Source organism: Schistocerca cancellata, chromosome 1 (genome assembly GCF_023864275.1).
Source record: "Schistocerca cancellata isolate TAMUIC-IGC-003103 chromosome 1, iqSchCanc2.1, whole genome shotgun sequence".
In the NCBI taxonomy this organism is placed as follows: Eukaryota; Metazoa; Arthropoda; class Insecta; order Orthoptera; family Acrididae; genus Schistocerca; species Schistocerca cancellata.
Genome location: NC_064626.1, coordinates 757193512 through 757199892, shown reverse-complemented (window position 1 = coordinate 757199892; position 6381 = coordinate 757193512). Strand labels below are relative to the sequence as shown.

General features: G+C 44.2%; 1 non-coding gene across 1 annotated transcript; it reads left to right on the top strand.

Annotated features, from left to right (window-relative positions):
- Positions 1–5982: 5982 nt before the first annotated feature.
- Positions 5983–6066, top strand: Trnap-ugg (transfer RNA proline (anticodon UGG)). Its single transcript has one exon. It is a non-coding gene; the product is annotated as a tRNA-Pro (tRNA).
- The last annotated feature ends 315 nt before the right edge of the window (positions 6067–6381 follow it).

The window sequence follows — 6381 nt, the reverse complement described above, 5'->3', positions numbered from 1 at the left end:
TTCTATTCTCTTCTTGTCCAAACTATTTACCGTCCATGTTTCACTTCCATACATGGCTACACTCCATACAAATACTTTCAGAAATGACTTCCTGACGCTTAAATCTATACTCGATGTTAACAAATTTCTCTTCTTCAGAAACGCTTTCCTTGCCATTGCTAGTCTACATTTTATATCCTCTCTACTTCGACCATCATCAGTTATTTTGCTCCCCAAATAGCAAAACTCCTTTACTACATTAAGTGTCTCATTTCCTAATCTAATACCCTCAACATCACCCGACTTAATTGGACTACATTCCATTATCCTCGTTTTGCTTTTGTTGATGTTCATCTTATATCCTCCCTTCAAGACACCATCCATTCCGTTCAACTGCTCTTCCAAGTCCTTTGCTGTCTCTGACAGAATTACAATGTCATCGGCGAACCTCAACGTTTTTATTTCTTCTCCCTGGATTTTAATACCTACTCCGAATTTTCTTTTTTTTCCCTTACTGCTTGCTCAATATACAGATTGAATAACATCGGGGAGAGGCTACAACCCTGTTTTACTCCCTTCCCAACCACTGCTTCCCTTTCATGTCCCTCGACTCTTATAACTGCCATCTGGTTTCTGTACAAATTGTAAATAGCCTTTCGCTCCATGTATTTTACCCCTGCCACCTTTAGAATTTGAAAGAGAGTATTCCAGTCAACATTGTCAAAAGCTTTCTCTAAGTCTACAAATGCTAGAAACGTAGGTTTGCCTTTCCTTAATCTTTCTTCTAAGATAAGTCGTAAGGTTAGTATTGCTTCACGTGTTCCAGTATTTCTACGGAATCCAAACTGATCTTCCCCGAGATCGGTTTCTACTAGTTTTTCCATTCGTCTGTAAAGAATTCGTGTTAGTATTTTGCAGCTGTGGCTTATTAAACTGATTGTTCGGTAATTTTCACATCTGTCAACACCTGCTTTCTTTGGGATTGGAATTATTATATTCTTCTTGAAGTCTGATGGTATTTCGCCTGTTTCATACATCTTGCTCACCAGATGGTAGTGTTTTGTCAGGACTGGCTCTCCCAAGGCCGTCAGTAGTTCGAATGGAATGTTGTCTACTCCGAGGGCCTTGTTTCGACTCAGGTCTTTCAGTGCTCTGTCAGACTCTTCACGCAGTATCGTATCTCCCATTTCATCTTTATCTACATCCTCTTCCATTTCCATAATATTGTCCTCAAGTGCATCGCCCTTGTATAGACCCTCTATATACTCCTTCCACCTTTCTGCTTTTCCTTCTTTGCTAAGAACTGGGTTTCCATCTGAGGTCTTGATGTTCATACAAGTGGTTCTCTCATCTCCAAAGGTCTCTTTAATTTTCCTGTAGGCAGTATCTATCTTACCCCTAGTGAGATAAGCCTCCGCATCCTTACATTTGTCCTCTAGCCATCCCTGCTTAGCCATTTTGCACTTCCTGTCGATCTCATTTTTGAGACGTTTGTATTCCTTTTTGCCTGCTTCATTTACTGCATTTTTATATTTTCTCCGTTCATCAATTAAATTCAATATTTCTTCTGTTACCCAAGGATTTCTACTAGCCCTCGTCTTTTTACCTACTTGATCATCTGCTGCCTTCACTATTTCATCCCTCAAAGCTACCCATTCTTCTTCTACTGTATTTCTTTCCCCTATTCCTGTCAATTGTTCCCTTATGCTCTCCCTGAAACTCTGTACAACCTCTGGTTCTTTCAGTTTATCCAGGTCCCATCTCCTTAAATTCCCACCTTTTTGCAGTTTCTTCAGAAGACTTATCAATAGGAAAATTGAACTTTCACAGTTTGTCAAATTAATAGGACTATTTGTTAGACTATTTGTTATTCAGAAGACTTATCAATATGAAAAAAGAACTTTCACAGTTTGTCAAATTAATAGGACTATTTGTTACAAACGTTTGTTACGTCGTACTGCTTCTAGTTCAACTGTCAAATTAAAATGACTATTTGTTGCAAACGTTTGTTACGTGGTACTGTTTCTAGTTTAGTGCGTCTTGTACTTCCTTTTTCTCCTACAGAATGGAGTAAGTGTTGCAAAGGTACAAACTTCTGCGTCGGAAACATTTTACAGTGCATCATTGTGCGTTAGTTGTCAAACAGAGCTATATAGGCTATCGATTGGACAGCACACGGTGCGTTTTAGAAACGACAAAGGAGTACGAAACCTAGCTGCCTGAAGGGAAAAAGGTAGAGGTGAGTATGAGTAATGTTCATGAATCATTGGTAGCTGACGCGACTACCTCTCCCCTGTTCGTGTTGAACATCTGAATATTTTTCCTTTCTTCAGAAATCAAAGTGCATTTATCGAAGACGAGCGCCACTCCAAAAGTATGTGTTAGAGATATTCGCTACGAAACTGGACAGCAAAACGTTTAAAACTGTTAATTTTTCGACATTTCACTGGACAGATAACGTGTGAATGTCTTCATTCCTTGGGCAGGCATGTCAGTGAGACCATTTATAGATACGCGGCAATTTTCACTGAGGCAGGGTATATTTGGCTGGCTGAGACGGTAGCGGCGAATGGGATGTAACTCTGGGACAGGTAAAGATAACACGTGACATGCGAAGTCCTCGAGTGATTAAATATTAGAAATTGTACGGCAGCACTCAGCAACCGCGCAAGTTCCACCGCAGGGCTGAATGCGTAGGAGACCTGCTCTCATAAAATTCTGCCTCTTGGCGCTGTCTTGACATAATATTTAGGAATTAAGGGAGCTGTGAGGCAATATGCAGAGTCTCCCACTTTTTAATTGTGGTTGTATGCGGGTACTTCTTGATATTAACGAGATTGCAAAACCAAAATACCTCCAAACTGGCAGCGTGATGTTCGGTCCAGTTATCTCGTGCACTGTGCCAGCCGGTTGAGTGTTTCTTCTATAATTGTCACTCCAGTGCCAAGTTGCTTTCGAAGAGACTGTACTTTCATAAAGGGAAATGTGTACGTGACTCAGCTCCAGTCCAGACCTTCAAATGGTTCTAATGGCCCTGAGCACTATGGGACTTAACATCTGAGGTCATCAATCCTCTAGAACTTAGAACTACTTTAACCTAACTAACCTAAGGGCATCACACACATCCATGCCCGAGGCAGAATTCGAACCTGCGACCGTAGCAGTCGGACTGAAGCGCCTAGAACCGCTCGGCTACCGCGACCGGCGGTCCAGACATTGTCAGCATCAACATCACAGTGCCAGTAGTGTGACGGCTGCACACAATATATGCTTTCTAAATGAAAAACGTTATTTATTGAGAATTAAACATGGGTTTCCTACATTAAACTACGTGGGTCTGCGCTGTCAACCTAAACAATGCAAGTGGTGTTATTATTTGTAATGTTCTCGGATATCCAACCGGGTAGCGTCGTAATTTCTCCACAATGTTTCGGCAGACGTACACGCTACCATCTTCAGGTGGTTCCTGACGAATGCTGTGCTGTTCCTCTCGGCGCCCTATATATACTAGCCGTTACCCCCTCCACCGTTCCTCCCCTGGCTACTGGAGGTGGTGGGGGAAGCGGCACCTGGGTCTGAACTGGGGTCTGCAGTCTCCCTGCTGCCGCCGTCGGGGCGGTCCTCGATCTCTGGGACCGCATCTTTCTCTACAAGCTGAGTGCAGGGATCCTAGTCTGACTAAGTTGAAGGCCGCTATCTTTATTAATTAGATCGTCCTGTAGTCGGATTTCGATGGCCTCTTTAGTAACGCAGTCCCAGGAGTAGGAGGACTGACAGAGCACGAGGTGCATTCAAGTTCTAAGGCCTCCGATTTTTTTTCTCCGGACTGGAAAGAGATAGAAACATGCACATTGTTTTAAAATGAGGCCGCGTTCATTGTCAATATGTCTCAGAGCTAGCAGCACCGTACGGCAGATGGAATTTTACCGCCAGCGGCGAGAATGAGAACTGTTTTAAATACTTAAAATGGCGACGTTTTCCTTACTTGAACAGCGTGCAATCATTCGTTTTCTGAATTTGCGTGGTGTGAAACCAATTGAAATTCATCGACAGTTGAAGAAGACATGTGGTGATGGAGTTATGGATGTGTCGAAAGTGCGTTCGTGTGTGCGACAGTTTAATGAAGGCAGAACATCGTGTGATAACAAACCGAAACAATCTCGGGCTCGCACAAGCCGGTCTGACGACATGATCGAGAAAGTGGAGAGAATTGTTTTGGGGGATCGCCGAATGACTGTTCAACACATCGCCTCCAGAGTTGGCATTTCTGTGGGTTCTGTGCACACAATCCTGCATGGCGACCTGAAAATGAGAAAAGTGTCATCCAGGTGGGTGCCACGAATGCTGACGGACGACCACATGGCTGCCCGTGTGGCATGTTGCCAAGCTATGTTGAGGCGCAACGACAGCATGAATGGGACTTTCTTTTCGTCGGTTGTGACAATGGATGAGACGTGGATGCCATTTTTCAATCCAGAAACAAAGCGCCAGTCATCTCAATGGAAGCACACAGATTCACCACCACCAAAAAAAATTCGGGTAACGACCAGTGCTGAAAAAATGATGGTGTCCATGTTCTGGGACAGCGAGGGCGTAATCCTTACCCATTGCGTTCCAAAGGGCACTACGGTAACAGGTGCATCCTACGAAAATGTTTTGAAGAACAAATTCCTTCCTGCACTGCAACAAAAACGTCCGGGAAGGGCTGCGCGTGTGCTGTTTCACCAAGACAACACCCGCACATCGAGCTAACGTTACGCAACAGTTTCTTCGTGATAACAACTTTGAAGTGATTCCTCATGCTCCCTACTCACCTGACCTGGCTCCTAGTGACTTTTGGCTTTTTCCAACAATGAAAGACACTCTCCGTGGCCGCACATTCACCAGTCGTGCTGCTGTTGCCTCAGCAATTTTCCAGTGGTCAAAAGCCTTCGCCGCTGCCGTGGAATCATGGCGTGAGCGTTGTGAAAAATGTGTACGTCTGCAGGGCGATTATGTCGAGAAGTAACGCCAGTTTCATCGATTTCGGGTGAGTAGTTAATTAGAAAAAAGTCGGAGGCCTTAGAACTTGAATGCACCTTGTATTTTTGTTTTTTCGTAGTCCATAGTAGGGCCAGTCTTTATACAATGGTCAGCCACGGCTGATTTAGTGGCCTGGCGTAATTCGGTATGGCGCCTGTGTTCGCGGCACCTCTCTTCTACAGTGCGGACACTCTCCCCAGCCTGGGGAGAAAGATGTGGTCCCACAGAGTGAGGACCGCCCCCGACGGCGGCAGCAGTGAGACTGCAGAACACAGTTCAGACCCAGGCGCCGCTTCCCCCACCACCTCCAGTAGCCGCCGCGCCGGCCGCACCAAAGACACCAGGAGAGGAACGGTGGAGAGGGTAACGGCTTGTATATATAGGGCGCCGAGAGGAACAGCACAGCATTCGTCAGGAACCAACTGAAGATGGCACCGTGTACGTCTGCCCAAATATCGTGGAGAAATTACGACGCTACCCGGTAGGATACCCAAGAACTGTTCAAATTCGAAATACGCCGGGAAAACTTCAGATCGCATGGTGTAATTATGGTGAAGATGAGTCGCCACATTATCTGCAGCTGTGGCCTATAACTCTGTTTTAATTAACTTCTGTCGAAACGAAACACTTCATAATAAAAAAGGTTATCTTGTGAAATCATATATTGCGTAGTGCAGTAAACAATGTTACAGTACATGACATCACACTGCGCGACTCGTTAAAAATATTACACAAATAAAAAAAAGAATTTTGAAAGTATAATAACCAAAATGTTCCTACGGAAATACGTTGTGAATTTTTGCGCATAAATTAACTAAATAAATTTCCAACACCTAATGACACACAAGTAAATATAACACTACCCTGAACAGATAAATATCGCCATACGAAATGGAATCCGAACGCAATTAACTAAGAGAAGGTACAGTGATTCTATAACAGGACGCCCATTTGAAAGGAGTGGTGTCCATATCTGGGCCGGCCGGAGTGGCCGAGCGGTTAAAGGCGCTACGGTTTGGAACCGCATGACCGCTACGGTCGCAGGTTCGAATCCTGCCTCGGGCATGAATGCGTGTGATGTCCTTAGGTTAGTTAGGTTTAAGTAGTTCTAAGTTCTAGGGGACTTATGACCACAGCAGTTGAGTCCCATAGTGCTCAGAGCCATTTGAACCATTTTTTGTCCATATCTCTATTCGGGCATCCACGTTGAAATATTTCCTGTATAGTTTCCATATGTACTTCAAAGGTGCCCAGGATTGTGTTGACTTTCTTCTTGCGTGTTAGTGAGCTGGCAAGCAACAGTGACAGTAACCTCAAATTTTTGCAGATGATGCAGCTATTTGCAACAAAGTATTGGCTAAAAAGTCTGCACAAATATTC